The sequence below is a fragment of the Stenella coeruleoalba genome, assembly GCF_951394435.1.
Source record: "Stenella coeruleoalba genome assembly, contig: scaffold_200, whole genome shotgun sequence".
NCBI lineage: Eukaryota > Metazoa > Chordata > Mammalia > Artiodactyla > Delphinidae > Stenella > Stenella coeruleoalba.
In genome coordinates this window covers 434647-452727 of record NW_027646021.1, presented here as the reverse complement: position 1 = coordinate 452727, position 18081 = coordinate 434647, and the positions used below count along the sequence as shown (strand labels likewise).

Genomic DNA, 18081 nt, shown 5'->3' with positions numbered 1-18081 from the left:
CTTTACCAGGTCCCCAGCAGCCCATGGGGCTCTCGTGGTCAGACCAATCCCCGGATACAGAGCTACCCTTGCAGGTACCGTGGCAGGGCTGGGCACACAGGAACCATGCACATAGCCCTCATTGCAGAGCACCCCCAGCTCACCTGTCACTCAGAGCTGACACAGAGCACCTCAGAGCAGGACTTGAACTAACAAACAGCAGCTGCGACAGGTCTGTGACCCTGGTCATCACTCTGTACGGCCTCCCTCCACCTGGTCTTCCAGAGACTTCCACTGCACCCGGGGCACCAGGCCTCTGTCTCCAACCACCACCCACCCCTCCTCTCCCTGACTCCTGGGTTCCTCTCATTAGGAGAGTGTTTTCTTGAAGTTGTCTCCCACTCATGGGCCAGATAAAATGATTAGAAAACAAGCCAAAGCTGCAGCCCCTTGTCTATCTTGACTCTCAGGAGCCCACACCTGTTCCTTGGACCTGGCCGGTTCAGCAAGTTCCATTTTCTGCAACTGTGAGCCCCTGAGGGGTGATGATTGGCTGACCTGGGCAGCCTTACCGTGCCGGCCAGCCCTCCCCAGGTGTGCCTGGGTTGAGATCAATATAAATACCACTCCAGGCAGCAAGAGCCCCTGCAGCCGTGCCTGACGCCATTTTCTCTGCCCTGTCAGCAGTCTCGGGGCTGGGCTGGTGGGAGGGAGTGAGAGGCCACAGCTTTGTGGGTGGCCCAGTGTGAGTGGGGCTCTGTTGGACTTTCTGCAGCAGTTGCCAGGCTGCCACCTGCTAAGGAAGAGGATGTGTCACCCATACCTGCTGCTGGAATTTCTCCCTGGGCAGAGGTGAGGAAGGAAAAAAGCAGTGGGGGCAGGGACAGGACGGGTATCTCAGGCAGGGAAATGGAAATCTTCCAGAAGAGCACCCAGGGCCAGTACCATCCTGGCTGGCCTGCAGGCACCAAGTCGGCTGGCATGCTGTCACTCGTGTGGCTCCATGGCCCTTCCTCTAGGCTTTCAAGTCCTTGTACATATTCAGGTGTTTTACCTGGGAAGGTTGGGAACAGTTCAGCAGCAGCTGGCCTGGGGCTCATCTCACGTTTACTCACAGATGCCTCGGCACAGTCCCCCAGGCTTGTAATGAGGACACTCCTTGCGGGGGGGCTGCTGGCTGCATGCGAGATGATTCCCCACCTCTGACCAACTTCAGAATTGTCTACCACTGAAGCAAGTGCCCTGATAGGGTTTTCATCTGTATAACTGGTGGGTTCTGTTTTGTTTTTTCTTTTTTGTTTCAAGGTAGGTTTTATTCCTCTTTTTTGTACTTATGGATGTAAGCATGGAAATAATTCATTCATATAAATACATGTATGTGAAGGGAATAACTTTTTTCCGTTTTTTAAAAAATTTTATTTTTCATTTTATTTTATTTATTTTTATACAGCAGGTTCTTATTGGTTATCTATTTTATACATATAAATGTATACATGTCAATCCCAATCTCCCAACTCCTCCCACCGCCACCCCCCCCCCATGGTTTTCCCCTCTTTGTGTCCATACATTTGTTCTCTACATCTGTGTCTCTATTTCTGCCCTTCAAACTGGTTCATCTGTACCATTTTTCTAGGTTCCACATATATGCGTTAATATACAATATTTGTTTTTCTCTCTCTGACTTACTCCACTCTGTATGACAGTCTCTAGATCCATCGACGTCTCTACAAATGACACAATTTCATTCCTTTTTATGGCTAATAGTCCATTTTATATATGTACCACATCTTTATCCATTCGTCTGTCTGTGGGCATTTAGGTTGCTTCCATTACCTGGCTATTGTAAATAGTGCTGCAATGAACATTGTGGTGAATGTGTCTTTTTGATTTATGGTTTTCTCTGGGTATATGCCCAGTAGTGGGTTGCTGGATCATATGGTAATTCTATTTTTAGTTTTTTAAGGAACCTCCATACTGTTCTCCATAGTGACTATCAATTTACATTCCCACCAATCGTGGAAGAGGGTTCCTTTTCTCCACACCCTCTCCAGCATTTGTTGTTTGTAGATTTTCTGATGATGCCCATTCTAACAGGTGTGAGGTGATACCTCATTGTAGTTTTGATTTGCATTTCTCTAATAATTAGTGATGTAGAGCAGCTTTTCATGTGCTCCTTGGCCATCTCTACATCTTTTTGGAAGAAATGTCTATTTAGATCTTCTGCCCATTTTTGTATTGGGTTGTTTGTTTTTTTAATATTGAGCTGCATCAGCTGTTTATATATATTGGAGATTAATCCTTTGTCCATTGATTCAGTTGCAAATATATTCTCCCATTCTGAGGGTTGTCTTTTTGTGTTTGTAGTTTCCATTGCTTTGCAAAAGCTTTTACGTTTCATTAGGTCCCATTTGTTTAGTTTTCTTTTTTATGTCATTACTCTAGGAGGTGGATCAAAAAAGATCTTGCTGTGATTTATGTTAGAGTATTCTTCCTATGTTTTCCTCTAAGAGTTTTATACTGTCCGGTCTTACATTAAGGTCTCTAATCCATTTTGAATTTATTTTTGTGTATGGTGTTAGGGGGTGTTCTAATTTCATTCTTTTACATGTAGCTGTCCATTTTTCCCAGCACCACTGATTGAAGACACTGTCTTTTCTCCATTGTATAGTCTTGCCTACTTTGTCATAGATTAGTTGACCATAGGTGTGTAGGTTTATCTCTGGGCTTCTTTCTTTTTTATTTTCCTTTTACACCTTTATTGGAGTATAATTGCTTTACAATGGAGTGTTAGTTTCTGCTGTATAACAAAGTGAGTCAATTATACATATACATATATCACCATATCCCCTCCCTCTTACATCTCCCTCCCACCCTCCACATCCCACCCCTTTAGGTGGTCGCAAAGCACCGAGCTGATCTCCCTGTGCTATGTGGCTGCTTCCCAGTAGCTATCAATGTTACATTTGGTAATGTATATATGTCCATGGCACTCTCTCACTTCGTCCCAGCTTACCCTTCCCCCTCCCCGTGTCCTCAAGTCCTTTCTCTATGTCTGTGTCCTTAATCCTGTCCTGCCCCTAGGTTCTTCATAAACTTTTTTCTTTAGATTCCATATATCTCTGTTAGTACACGGTATTTATTTTTCTCTTTCTGACTTACTTCACTGTGTAGGACAGACTCTAAGTCCATCCCCCTCACTACAAATAACTCAGTTTTGTTTCTTTTTATGGCTGAGTAATATTCCATTTATATATGTGCCAGATATTCTTTATCCATTTATCTGTCGATGGACACTTAGGTTGCTTCCATGTCCTGGCTATTGTAAGTAGAACTGCAATGAACATTGTTGTATATAACTCTTTTTGAATTATGGTTTTCTCAGGGCAAATGCCCAGTAGTTGGATTGCTGGGTCGTATGGTACTTCTATTTTTAGTTTTTTCAGGAACCTCTATACTGTTATCCCTAGTGGGTATAGCAATTTACATTCCCAGCAACAGTGCAAGAACGTTCCCTTTTCTCCAGTAAATGCCTCTCCAGCATTTATTGTTTGTAGATTTTTTGATGATTGCCATTCTGACTGCTGGGAGTTGATACCTCACTGTAGTTTTGATTTGCATTTCTCTAATGATTAGTGATGTTCAGCATCCTTTCACGTGTTTATTGGCAATCTGTATATCTCCTTTGGAGAAATGTCTATTTAGGTCTTCTGCCCATTTTTGGATTGTGTTGTTTGTTTTTGTGATATTGAGCTACACGAGCTGCTTGTAAATTTTGGAGATTAATCTTTTGTCATTTGCTTCATTTGAAAACATTTTCTCCCATTCTGAGGGTTGTATTTTCGTCTTGTTTATGTTTTCCTTTGCTGTGCAAAAGCTTTGAAGTTTCATTAGGTCCCATTTGTTTATTTTTGTTTTTATTTCCACTTCTCTAGGAGGTGGGTCAAAAAGGATCTTGCTGTGATTTATGTCATAGAGTGTTCTGCCTATGTTTTCCTCTAATAATTTTATAGTGTCTGGTCTAACATTTAGATCTCTAATTCATTTTGAGTTTATTTTTGTGTATGGTGTTATGGAGTGTTCTAATTTCATTCTTTCACGTGTAGTTGTCCAGTTTTCCCAGCACCACTTACTGAAGAGACTGTCTTTTCTTCATTGTATATCTTTGCCTCCTTTGTCATAGATGAGTTAGCCATAGGTACGTAGGTTTATCTCTGGGCTTTCTATCTTGTTCAATTGATCTATATTTCTGTTTTTGTGCCAGTACCATATAGTCTTGATTAATGTAGCTTTGTAGTATAGTCTGAAGTTAGGAAGTCTGATTCCTCCAGCTCTTTTAATTTCCCTCAAGACTGCTTTGGCTATTCGGGGTCTTTTGTGTCTCCATACAAATTTTAAGATTTTTTTGTTCTAGTTCTGTAGAAAATGCCAGTGATATTTGATAGGGATTGCATTGAATCTGTAGCTTGCTTTGGGTACTATAGTCATTTTCACAATATTGATTCTTCTAATCCAAGAACATGGTTTATACCTCCATATGTTTATATCATCTTTGATTTCTTTCAGCAGTGTCTTATAGTTTTCTGAGTACAGGTCTTTTACCTCCTTATGTAGGGTCATTCCTCCGTATTTTATTCTTTTTGTTGCAATGGTGAATGAGATTGTTTCCTTAATTTCTCTTTCTGATCTTTCATTGTTAGTGTATAGGAATGCAAGAGATTTCTGTGCATTAATTTTGTATCCTGCAACTTTACCAAATTCATTGATTAGCTCTGGTAGTTTTCTGGTGGCATCTTTAGGATTCACTATGTGTAGTATCGTGTCATTTGCAAACAGTGACAATTTTACTTCTTCTTTTCCAATTTGTATTCCTTTTATTTCTTTTTCTTCTCTGATTACTGTGTCTAGGACTTCCAAAAACTATGTTGAGTAATAGTGGTGAGAGTGGACATCCTTGTCTTGTTCCTGATCTTAGAGGAAATGCTTTTAGTTTTTCACTATTGAGAATGATGTTTGCTGTGGGTTTGTCATATACTGCCTTTATTATGTTGAGGTAGATTCCCTCTATGCCCACTTTTTGGAGACTTTTAATCATAAATTGGTGTTGAATTTTGTCAAAAGCTTTTCCTGCATCTATTGGGATGATCATATTTTTATTCTACAATTTGTTAATATGGTGTATCACATTGATTGATTTGTGTATATTGAAGAATTCTTGCATCCCTGGGATAAACCCCACCTGATCATGGTGCATGATCCTTTTAATGTGTTGTTTAATTCTGTTTCCTAGTATTTTGTTGAGGATTTTTACATCTATATTAATCAGTGATATTGGTCTTTAATTTTCTTTTTCTGTAGTATCTTTGTCTGGTTTTGGTATCAGGGTGATTGTGACCTCATATAATGAGTTTGGGAGTGTTCCTTCCCCTGAAAAGTTCTGAAGAGTTTGAGAAGATTGGGTGTTAGCTCTTGTCTAAATGTTTGACAGAATTCACTTCTGATGCCATCTCGTTCTGGACTTTTGTTTGTTGGAAGATTTTTAATCACACTTTCAATTTCATTACTTGTGATTGGTCTGTTCATATTTTCTATTTCTTCCCGGTTCAGTCTTGGAAGGTTATACCTTTCTAAGAATTTGTCCATTTCTTCCAGGTTGTCCATTTTATTGGCATAAAGTTGCTTGTAGAGGTCTCTTAGGATGCTTTGTATTTCTGTGGTGTCTGTTACAACTTCTCCTGTTTCATTTCTAATTTTATTGATTTGAGTCCTCTCCCTCTTTTACTTGAGTCTGGCTAAAGGTTTATCATTTTTGTTTATCTTCTCAAAGAACCAGCTTTTAGTTTTATTGATCTTTGCTATTGTTTTTATTTCATTTATTTCTGCTCTGATCTTTATGATTTCTTTCCTTCTATTAACTTTGGGTTTTGTTCTTCATTCTCTAGTTCCTTTAGGTGTAGGGTTAGATTGTTTATTTGAGATTTTTCTGGTTTCTTGAGGTAGGCTTTTATTGCTATAAACTTCCCTCTTAGAACTGTTTTTGCTGCATCCCATAGGTTTTGGATCATCGTGTTTTTGTTGTCATTTGTCTCTAGGTATTTTTTGATTTCCTCTTTGATTTCCTCAGTGATCTCTTGGTTATTTAGAAATGTATTGTTTAGCCTCCATGTGTTTGTTTTTTACGTTACTTTCCCTGTAATTGATTTCTAATCTCATAGCATTGTGGTCGGAACAGCTGCTTGATATGATTTCAGTTTTCTTAAATTTACTGAGGCTTTATTTGTGACCCAAGATGTGATCTATCCCGGAGAATGTTCCGTGTGCCATTGAGAAGAACTTGTAGTCTGCTGTTTTTGGATGGAATGTCCTATAAATATCCATTAAATCTATCTGGTCTATTGTGTCATTTAAAGCTTGTGTTTCCTTATTAATTTTCTGTCTGGATGATCTCCATTGGTGTAAGTGAGGTGTTAAAGTCCCTTGCTATTATTGTGTTACTGTTGATTTCCTCTTTTATAGCTGTTAGCAGTTGCCTTATGTATTGAGGTGTTCCTGTGTTGGGTACATATATATTTATAATTGTTATATCTTGGATTGATCCCTTGATCATTATGTAGTGTCCTTCCTTGTCTCTTGTAACATTCTTTATTTTAAAATCTATTTTATCTGATATGAGTATTGCTACTCCAGCTTTCTTTTGATTTTCATTTGCATGGAATATATTTTTCCATCCTCTCACTTTCAGTCTGTATGTGTCCCTAGGTCTGAAATGGGTCTCTTGTAGACAGCATATATATGGATCTTGTTTTTGTATCCATTCAGTGAGCCTGTGTCATTTGGTTGGAGCATTTAATCCATTCACGTTTAAGGTAATTATCAATATGTATGTTCCTATTATTATTTTCTTAATTGTTATGGGTTTGTCTTAGTGGGTCCTTTTCTTCTCTTGTGTTTCCCACTTAGAGAAGTTCCTTTAGCATTTGTTGTAGAGCTGGTTTCGTGGTGCTGAATTCTCTTAGCTTTTGCTTGTCTGTAAAGCTTTTGATTTCTCCATCAAATCTGAATGAGATACTTGCTGGGTGGAGTACTCTTGGTGGTAGGTTCTTCCCTTTCATCACGTTAAATTTATCATGCCACTCCCTTCTGGCTTGTAGATTTTCTGCTGAGAAATCAGCTGTTAACCTTATGGGAATTCCGTTGTATGTTGTCATTTTTCCCTTGTTGCTTTCAATAATTTTTCTTTGTCTTTAATTTTTTCAATTTGATTACTGTGTGTCTCGGCATTTTTCTCCTTTGGTTTATCCTGCCTGGGACTCTCTGCGCTTCGTGGACTTCGGTGGCTATTTCTTTTCCCATGCTAGGGAAGTTTTCAACTATAATCTCTTCAGATATTTTCTCGAGTCCTTTCTCTCTCTGTTCTCCATCTGGGACCCCTATAATGCGAATGTTGTTGCATTTAATGTTGTCCCAGAAGTCTCTTAGGTTGTCTTCATTTATTTTCATTCTTTTTCTTTATTTTGTTCCATGGCAGTGATTTCCACCTTTCTGTCTTCCAGGTCACTTATCTGTTCTTCTGTCACAGTTATTCTGCTACTGATTCCTTCTAGTGTATTTTTCATTTCAGTTATTGTATTGTTCATCTCTGTTTGTTTGTTCTTTAATTCTTCTAGGTGTTTGTTCCTTAATTCTTCTAGGTCTTTGTTAAGCATTTCTTGCATCTTCTCGATCTTTGCCTCCATTATTTTTCTAAGGTTTTGGATCATCTTCACTATCATTATTCTGAATTCTTTTACTGGAAGGTTACCTATCCCCACTTCATTTCGTTGTTTTTCTGAGGATTTATCTTGTTCCTTGATCTGGTATAAAGTCCTCTGCCTTTTCATTTTCTCTATCTTTCTGTGAATGTGGTTTTCCTTCCACAGGCTGCAGAATTGTAGTTCTTCTTGCTTCTGCTGTCTGCTCTCCAGTGATTGAGTCTATCTGAGAGGCTTGTGCAAGCTTCCTTATGCGAGGGACTGGTGATGGGTAGAGCTGGGTGTTGTTCTGGTGGGCAGAGCTTTAATCTGCTTGTCTGTGGATTAAATAAAAGTTTAATAAAAAGTTTAATCCACTTGTCTGCTAATGCATGGGGCTGGGTTCCCTCCCTGTTGGTTGTTTGGACTGAGGCGACCCAGCACTGGAGCCTACCTTGCTCTTGGTGGGGCTAATGGTGGACTCTGGGAGAGTTCACGCCAAGGAGTATTTCCCAGAACTTCTGCTGTCAGTGTCGTTGTCCCCATGGTGAGCTGCAGCCACACCCCACCTCTGCAGGAGACCCTCTAAAACTAGCAGCTAGGTATGATCATTCACCTACGGGGTGACTGCTCCTTCCCTTGGGTCCTGATGTGCACACTACTTTGTGTGTGTCCTCCAAGAGTGGAGTCTCTGTTGAGACTCTGAGTCTCTGAATGCAGTTGAGACTCTGAGTGGAGTCGCACAGACTCTGGGTCCTGTGAAGCTTCGATGTTTTGTGGTTCTAGAAATCCTATAGGAGACAGTCCACAGCAGGTGAAGCTAATGCTGTCATAGAGGTGGTGAAACCAAAGATCTGCAGTTCCGACTAGAGGTGCTGATGTACAAACAGGACAAAATCATCTCATGTGAATGTAGTTCAGGCACGTTTAAAATGAATGCAGTCATGTTAATGCCTAACATCTTCTATCTTGTGCCTCTCCTCAAGGACCCCCTCCTCAGTTCCTGAGGCTCCTGTAAGTCATGTACAGGGGAATGGAGAGTGGGCTCTGTCCAGTCTGAGCCCTGAGTTACCCTGTGTGTATCTTAGGATACTTTGTATTTCTGTGGTGGCTCTTGTAACATCATCTCTTTCAGTTCTGATTTATTTGGCCCCTCTCTTTAAAAAAAATACTACTGTTGTCTTTTATTCTTTACAGAAGTTTAATAAGTGTTTGATCTACTACCCTTACTCTATGTATACTTTTTGCCGTGAGATTTTTACTTTTGTTTGTTTTCTTGTTACTGTCAATAATTAGTGAGAATTCTTTTAAGCTACCTTCAACATTGCTTATAAAGCTGCTTTATTAGTGATGACAGAGCTTTAATGGAAGTCGTGTTCTGGTTGTAAATTAGAATGCAATGTGCCAGCAAAAAGCCCCTTAAGTGTATGTCTCATTACTTCTCGTTCTTTTTTTCCCCTTTTTTTCTCTCTTTTTTTTCTTGTTCTTTTTTTAATGTTTATTTTTTATCAGAGCAAATTTGATTAAAATGTTTTGTTTGTTCTAGGTGTGTAAGATGTTGTTCTTTTACACATATACATGTATCTATACTTCTTCAGATCGTTTTCTCATGTAGCTTGTGACACAATGTTGAGTAGTCTTCTCTTGGTATTCCATAGGTCTTTGGTGATTATATATTTCACATGTGTTTCTATATCTATGTTAACCCCAATATCCTAATGTATCCAGTCCTCACACCTTTCCATTTGGTGAACCATAACTTTGTTTAATGAATCTGTGATTGCCTTTCTCTGTGGAAATATCTTCATTGGTATCAATTTTTAGCTAACACCTATAAGTGATATTATAGGATATGTGTCTTTTGCTGTCTGACTTAGTACAATTTGCCTGATTACCTCTAGAATCATCTACGGTGCTGCAAATGGCATTGTTTCATTTTTTTCCCTAGATAATATTCCATCTGTACATGTACCAGTTCTTCTTTGTCCACTCACCTGTTGATGGACTTTTTGGTTGCCTCCATGTCTTGGCTATTGTAATACTGCTGCACTGCACATTTGCCTGCCTGTGTCTTTACAATTCTGTCTTCTTATGTTATAGGCCCAGGAGTGGGCATCCTGTATCATATGGTATCTCGGGGTTTACCGTTTAAATGCACCACGATTCTGTGCTCATTATTGGCTCTTTCCAGGTTACATCCCACTTAAAGTTGAGGGTATGCATTTCTCCACAACACCTTCAGCATTTATTTATTTATTTATTTTTAATATCTTTATTGAAGTATAATTGCTTTACAATGGTGTGCTAGCTTGTGCTTTACAACAAAATGAATCAGTTATACATATACATATGTTCCCATATCACTTCCCTCTTGCGTCTCCCTCCCTCCCACCCTCCCTCCCCTCCAGGCGGTCACAAAGCACCGAGCTGATCTCCCTGTGCCATGCTGCTGCTTCCCACTAGCTATCTACCTTACGTTTGGTAGTGTATATATGTCCATGCCTCTCTCTCCCTTTGTCACAGCTTACCCTTCCCCCTCCCCATATCCTCAAGTCCATTCTCTAGTAGATCTCTGTCTTTATTCCTGTTTTACCCCTAGGTTCTTCATGACATTTTTTTCCCTTAAATTCCAGGTATATGTGTTAGCATACGGTATTTGTCTCTCTCTTTCTGACTTACTTCACTGTGTATGACAGACTCTAGGTCTATCCACCTCATTACAAATAGCTCAATTTCGTTTCTTTTTATGGCTTCAGCATTTATTGTTTGTAGTTTTCTTGCTGATGGATATTCTGACTGGTGTGAGCTGATACCTCTTTGTGGTTGAATTTGCATATGACTCATAATCCTTTGAAATTGAGCTTTAAGTCATGTCCTTTTTATTTTTCAAACTGTGATTACAGCTTAGCTCTTCAAAGTGTTTTCTAAAGTATGTGTTACATTTTGAAATTTATTGGCCATTACCTCCCTCAAAACATTTTGAGGGCAGGTTTCATTTACAGCCCTGCAGTACTTGTTCACATGAAGTGACCATTAGCACAGGCTTTAAAGCTGCTTTTGCAGGTAACGGCCAGATTGCGGCAGCCTTTCTTTGTTCCCCATGCTGGTACTAGGGAAACAGAGCTTCCGGCCGGTGGTCTTCCTCGGTTATAAATTAGAGTGGAATGTGCCCGGATAAACCCCCAAAGGCTGATGTCTCCTTACTTTTGTTTGTTTTTTTAATTTAATTTATATTTTTATCGGAATAATATTCCATTTTGTATATGGACCACTTCTTGGTGCATTGCTCTGTTGAGGGACATTTTCGTTGCTTCCAAGTGTTGGCTATATTAAATATTGCTGGAGTGCAAGATTGCCAGCTTGTGACTTTTTGATTCTCATTTTCTCAGGTGATAGTCCCAGCAGTGGGTATGACTGATTGACTAGTAGCTCAATGTTTACCTTTTCAAAGCACCTCCATTGTGTTTTCATTAGTGGCTCTTACCATGTCTCCCTTAGAGCCGAGGGTACGAACTTCTCCACAATCCCTTCAGCATTTATAGTTTGCAGCATTTTTGCTAATGGCCAATCTGACTGTTGTGACCTGATAGGTTTTTGTAATTTGGGTTTGCATGACTTTAAAAATTCCTAAAATTCATCATTTTCCACGCCTTTTTCCTTTCTGTTAAAAATCAAGTGTGAGTACAATCTATCTCTTGAAGCTGTCTTCTTGGAAGGTTGCCCTCTTTTGAATTTTTGGTGGATATTCGACCCCAGGATTTTTTTGGAGGGCAGATGTCATTACAGAACTGCAAGTTTGGTGAATATTTAGTGACCATTAGCACTGGGTTTAAAGCTGCTGTTGTGGGAAACGGCCACAAGGAGGCAGCATTTGTCCTTTCCCAAATCTGGGTACTAGGGCAGCAGAGCCTTTCTGGAAGTCGTGGTCCTAGGTTTTAAGTTAGAATGGAATGTGCCAGGAGGAACGCCCATAAGTTTATGTCTCATTACATCTTGGTTTTTAAAATTTATTTAATCGGGGTAATGATTAGATATTGTTTGTCCAGATGTACACAATCTGGTTCATTTGTACAATATATATGTCTATTCATGTTCAGATCCTCTTCCCATGTAAAATATTACAGTGTTCCATAGATCTCCCTTGCTATATGGTCCGTCTTTTTGATATATGTTTATTATATGTATTTGTATACGTATGGTAACGTTAATCTTAATTTATCCATTCTGCCCACCTTTCCTTTTAGATAAGCATACTTAATTTCTAAGTCTGTAAGTGTCTTTCTCTGTGGAAATATGTTCATTTGTGTTAGTTATTAGATAACGCCTATAAGTGATATCATAGGATATAGGTCTTTTGCTTTCTGACTTACCTCATATTCTGTGATTATCTCCAAGCTCATCTATGGCACCTCAAATAGCAGTGTTTCATTGTTTTCCATGGCTAATATTCTATTGTGAACGTGGACCACTTCTTCTTCATCCATACATCTGTTGATGGACATTTTGGTGGCTTCACTGTCTTGGCTATTGTGAATAAGGCTGCAGTGCAGCTTTTGCAGCCCGCGTCTTCTCGATTCTGGTCTTCTCAGGTGAGAGGCCCAGTGGTGTGACTGCTGCATCGAATGGTACCTCAACTTTTACTTTTAATCGTAGCTCCTTTCTGTTCTCATTATTGGCTCTTACCACGTTACATCTCACCAGCAGCTAGAGGGTACACAGTTCTCTAAAACCCCTTCAGAATTTATTGTTTGTAGACCTTTTGCTGATGGTCAGTCGACTGGTGTGAGTTGAAACCTTTTTGTACATTAGATTTGCATGAGTCTAATAATTCCTGAGGTTGAGCTTTCACCCATTTTCCTTTTTTTAAACAAGAGAGTGAGTCAAACTTACCTCTTCATACTATCGTCTTGAAAAATTTGCCAGTTTTGAATTTTATTGTCCATTCCCTACCTCAGCACAGTTGTTTAGGGCAGGTGTCCTTTGCAGCCCTGAGTCCTTGTGAATGTTAAGAGAACATTAGCTGTGGGCTTAACGCCGCTCTTGCGGAAAACGGCCACAAGGCAGCAGAATTTCTACATTTCCAACTCTGGGTTTTTGGGCAGCAGAGCCTTCCTGGAAATCGTGTTAGTAGGCTGCAAATTAGAGTGGAATGTGCCAGAGCACATCCCCAAGAGCTTATATCTCCTTACTTCTTGTTTGTTTTATAAATTTAATTTTTATTAATTATCAGAGCAAACTTGATAAAAATATTTTGTTTCTCCTAGGTGTACAGAATCTCGTTCCTTATATCAATGTATCTGTCATTTATCTTTGCATTCTTTACCATGTAGGTTATTACAGAGTGTTGCCTAGACCTCTCTTGGTATTCCATAGGTATTTTGTGATTATATATTTCATATGTATTAGTACATGTCTGTTAACCCTCATATCCTAATTCACACATTCCTTACACTTTTCCATTGGTTAAACATAATTTTTTTTTCTTAATCCATGCTTTTCCTTCTCTTGGAAATAAGTTCATGAGTATCAACTTTTAGGTAACACCTAGAAGTGATGTCATAGGATATCTGTCTTTCACTTTCTTTCTTTAATTTGAGTGATTATCTCTAGGTCCTTATATGGTGGTGCAAACGGCACTGTTTCATTGTTTTCCATGGCTTATATTCCATTGTTTACATGGACCACTTCCTCTTTGTGCATTTTTCTGTTGATGGACATTTTGGTTTCTTCCAAGTCTTGGCTATGTTAAATATTCCTGCAGTGCAGGATTGCCAGTCTGTGTCTTTTCCATTCTGCTCTGCTCAGGTGATAGGCACATCAAAGGACCTACCAGATCACATGGTAGCTCAATTTTTACCCTTAAACGCACCTCCATTATGTTCTCACTACTGGCTGTTACCAGTTTACATCCCCCCCAGCAGCTGGAGGGTACACAGTTCTCTGAAACCCCTTCAGCATTTATTCTTTGTAGACTTTTTGCTGAAGAACATTCTGACGGCTGTGAGGTGAACATTTCTGTAATTGGATTTGCATGGCTTTATTCATTGCTGATGTTGCGCATTTTTCAATTCCCTTTTATTTTAAAGAGAAAAAAAAGAAAAGACAAAATGTGCGTAAAATATGCCTCTTGACATTGTCTTCTTGAAATGTTGACGTCTTTTGAATTTTCTGGTCGATTACGACCCCAGGACATTTTTGAGGCCCGGTGTCCTTTACAGTGCTGCACATATTTTGAATATTAAGTGACCATTACCTCTTGGTTTAAAGCTGCTGTTGTGTGAAACAGTCACAAGGCGGCAGCATTTCTCCTTTACCAAATCTGGTTACCAGGGCAACAGAGCCTTAATGGAAGTCCTGTTCTAGGTTGAAAATTAGAATGGGATGTGCCAGGAAAAATTCCTTTCAGTTTATGTCTCATTATTTCTTGTTCATATTTTTAATTTAATTTTTATTTTTTATCGCAGCAAATTTGATTACAATGTTGTTTTTTTTTTGTTCTAGGTGTGCAAGATGTGGTTCTTTCACACACATACATATATCTATTCTTCTTCAGAACCTTTTCCCAGGTAGGTTATGACACAATGTTGAGTAGTCTTCTCTTGGTATTCCGTAGGTCTTTGGTGATTATATATTTCACATGTGTTTCTATATCTATGTTAACCCCAATATCGTAATGTATCCAATCCTCACACCTTTCGATTTGGGGAACCATAAGTTTGTTCAATGAATCTGTGATTGCCTTTCTCTGTGGAAATATCTTCATTGTTATCAATTTTCAGGTAACACCTATAAGTGATATACGTTAGGTGTCTTTCGCTTTCTCACTTACTACAAGTTGCATGGTTACCTCTAGACTCATCTATGGTGCTGCAAATGGCATTGTTTCACTTTTTTCCCGAGCTAATATTCCATCTCTACATGTAACAGTTCCTCTTTGTCCACTCATCTGTTGATGGACTTTTGGTTGCTTCCATGTCTTGGCTATTGTAATACTGCTGCAGTGCAGATTTGCCTGCCTGTGTCTTTCCAATTCTGTCTTCTTATGTTATAGGCCCAGGAGTGGGCCTGCTGGATCATATAATAGCTCAATATTTACCTTTTAAAGGCACCTCCACCCTGTTCCCATTAGTGACTCTTACCAGGTTACGTCCCACTTCAAATTAAGGGTATGCATTTCTCCACAACCTCTTCAGCATTGATCGTTTGTAGTTTCTTTCCTGATGGTTATTCTGAATGGTGTGAGCTGATACCTCTGTGTGGTTGGATTTGCATGTGTCTCATAATCCTTTGAAACTGAGCTTTCAGGCATGTCCTTTTATTTTTCAAACGGTTATTACAGCTTAGTTCTTCAAATGGTTTTCTTGAAATATGTGCCACATTTTGAAATACTTTGGCCTTTACCTCCCGCAAGACATGATGAAGGCAGGTTTCCTTTACAGCCCTGCAGGACTTGTTCATATGAAGTGACAATTAGCATAGGTTTTAAAGCTGTTTTTTCAGGTAATGGCCAGAGGGTGGAGCATTTCATAATTCTATGAAACGTAACTGAACACACAATATATATTTTTTCTTTTAAATTTCCATTGTTACTTTTTTAAAGTACAATTATAATTGAAGTTCTTTGTAACAAGTGAAATTTAAAAAATTAAAGGAAAAGATAATATTTTACCACTTGCCATCCTTTCCCATTTACTGAAACGACCAGCATAATGTGTAGATTTCTCATTTTATCCAGGTGTTCTATACATCTGGAATATCATGCTTCTCACTGTAGAAAAACAGATTTAGCTCTCACACTTTTTATAGGCTACATAACATTCCATAGAACAGAAGTACCAACTATTTCAGACTTAGCTTTTTGAGGGACACTCAGGTTACTTTCTGTTTTATTTTGTTGTTCTTTTTTTGGGGGGGGTAGGAGTTTATTATTTATTTATTTATTTTTGTTGTGTTGGGTCTGAGTTTCCGTGTGAGGGCTTTCTCTAGTTGTGGCAAGTGGGGGGCCACTCTTGATCTCGGTGCGCAGGCCTCTCACTATTGCGGCCTCTCTTGTTGCAGAGCACAGGCTCCAGATGCGAGGGCTCACTGGTTGTGGCTTATGGGCCTAGTTGCTCCATGGCATGTGGGATCCTCCCAGACCAGGGCTCGAACCTGTGTCCCCTGCATTAGCAGGCAGATTCTAACCACCGCACCACCAGCGAAGCCCTCTATTTTGTTGTTCTGCTAGTTTGTTTTAACCCAAGAAAATATTTTTTTAAATACAAAAAAACAAAATTAAGCTAAGGGTAAGGATTAGGGTTTAGGGTAAGATTTAGGGTTAGGGTACGGGTTAGGATTATTGTATGGCTTAGAGTATGGTTTAGGGTTATGGTTATGGTACGGGTTAGTGTTAGGGTACAGTTTAGGGTATGGCTATGGTTTAGTGTTAGGGTACGGGTTAAGGTATGGGTTAGTGTTAGGGTATGGGTTAGGATTCAGGTACGGTTTATGTTCAGGGTTATGGTTAGGTTTAGTGTATGGGTTAGTGTTAGGTACGGGTTAGGGTTAGGTTTAGTGTTAAGGAAGGGGTAGAGTTTAGGGTACAGGATAGGGAACAACAAAGGGTTAGGGTTAGGGTACGTGTTAGGGTACAGTTTAGTGTTAGTGTACGGGTTAGGATTAGGGTACGGTTTAGGGTAAGGTTTAGAGTTAGGGTTAGGGGACGGGTATGGTTTGGGGTACAGTTTAGGGTATGACCACGGGTTAGGAGTAGGGTAAGTGTTAGGGTACGGTTTAGTGTTAGTGTACAGGTTAGGATTATGGTACGGGATAGTGTAAGGGTTAGGGTTAGGGAATGGGTACAGATTAGGTTGCAGGTTAGGGTATGACAACGGGTTAAGGTTAGGGTACGTGTTAGTGTATGGGTTAGGATTAGGGTACGGGTTAGGTTATGGGTTAGTGTTAGGGGATGGGTTAGGATTAGGATACGGGTTATGGTACGGTTTAGGGAAAGGGTTAGGATACGGGGTAGGGTTAGGATAAAGTTTAGTGTATGGCTATGTGTTACTGTTAGGGTACATGTTAGCGTACGGGTTAGTGTTCGTGTACAGCTTAGGGTAAGGGTTAGGGTTAGGGAACGGGTACGGTCTCAGGTACAGGTTAGGGTATGGTAGCGGGATAGGGATAGTGTACGTGTTAGGATGAGATTTCTTTGTAGTGCAGATTTGAATTTCCCGCTTGCTTAGTGGGCCAAAAAGTGTGTATGCATTTTATCCTGAATATACTCAGGAAAAAACGTATACGCCCTTTTTGGCCAAGTGCATCGCTGCCAAACGATGTGCCAAACAGGAGGTTACAAGCACTGACTCTCCAAGTGGGGAGATTGTTAGTAAAGCGTCTGGAATGGCGAACCCGAGTACCAGAGGACGAATAATGAGATGCGTTTTAGAAACCTTGCCCGATCACACTGTGGACCATCCTCTGGGTTTCCCACGCATGTTTTAGCTGTAGGAAGAATCCCTTAAACCTGGAGGGTTGGGACCCATGGAATGGGTAGCACGCAGTACTACTTCAAAGGGTCTGCATTTGCTCACCGAACCTCACCAATCCTCACAGCCCCAAGTGTCCAGCCTTATGCCTCACTCAGCTGTGGGTGTAGATGTGGTAAATCCAGGTTTCATCACAAGCCTGAACGAGTTATTTAAGAATTTCTCTCTCTTTCACTGTCTTTGTGTTTTGATTTTGAAATTTATTTTTATAATGGGGTTTAGCTGATTTGCACTGCTGTGTTTATGCCGCTCGATGCACACTTGATTCTCTTACGGAGACATATAAATACATAGGTTTTAAGATTCTTACTACTCAGATATATTCCTCTGCGGTGAATAGGGGGTGTTGAGTCCACTTCGTTGAACAAGGAGTATATCTTGTCTATTACTGGCTTATGGAACGGTATCTGTGCTCATTTCAATCTCTGGATTTATGCAGCACCCCAACTCACCTTTCCCCTTAAGCAAGCATAAGTTGGTTTTCTAAATGTGAGACTCTGTTCTGTTTTGTAATTCAGTTCATGTGTAGCCAAGTTTACATTCCCTGTATAAGTGTTATCTTATGACTAGTTTCTTTTTCTGTGTGACTTATTTCACTCAGAATCATCGAACCTAAATCCACTCATTATGCTGCTATGGGCCTGATGACATTGATTTCATTGCGGAGTGATATTCCATTGTATGTAAGTACCACAACTTCTTTATCCATTTTTCTCTTTCTGGGATATTTAAGTTGTTCCGTTGTCGAGGTTCTTGTAAACACAGCAGCCCTAAACTTTGGGGTGGCTGTGTCTTTTTTATTTTAATTTCCCTAAGCTATAGGACCATAAGTGGAAGTGCCCGAGTCT

General features: G+C 39.8%; 1 long non-coding RNA gene across 2 annotated transcripts in view; it reads left to right on the top strand.

Moving 5' to 3' along the window:
- The window catches only part of LOC307181384, a 39665-nt gene extending 21797 nt beyond the window's left edge, over positions 1–17868 (top strand). The window contains exons 3-4 of one of the 2 annotated variants that reach the window (XR_013826621.1): positions 14208–14272; positions 17835–17868. This is a non-coding gene — a long non-coding RNA (uncharacterized lncRNA). Of the gene's footprint in view, positions 1–14207; positions 14862–17834 lie in introns of those variants that run through there. The other variant, XR_013826622.1, reaches the window with a different exon arrangement.
- Positions 17869–18081: the final 213 nt, after the last annotated feature.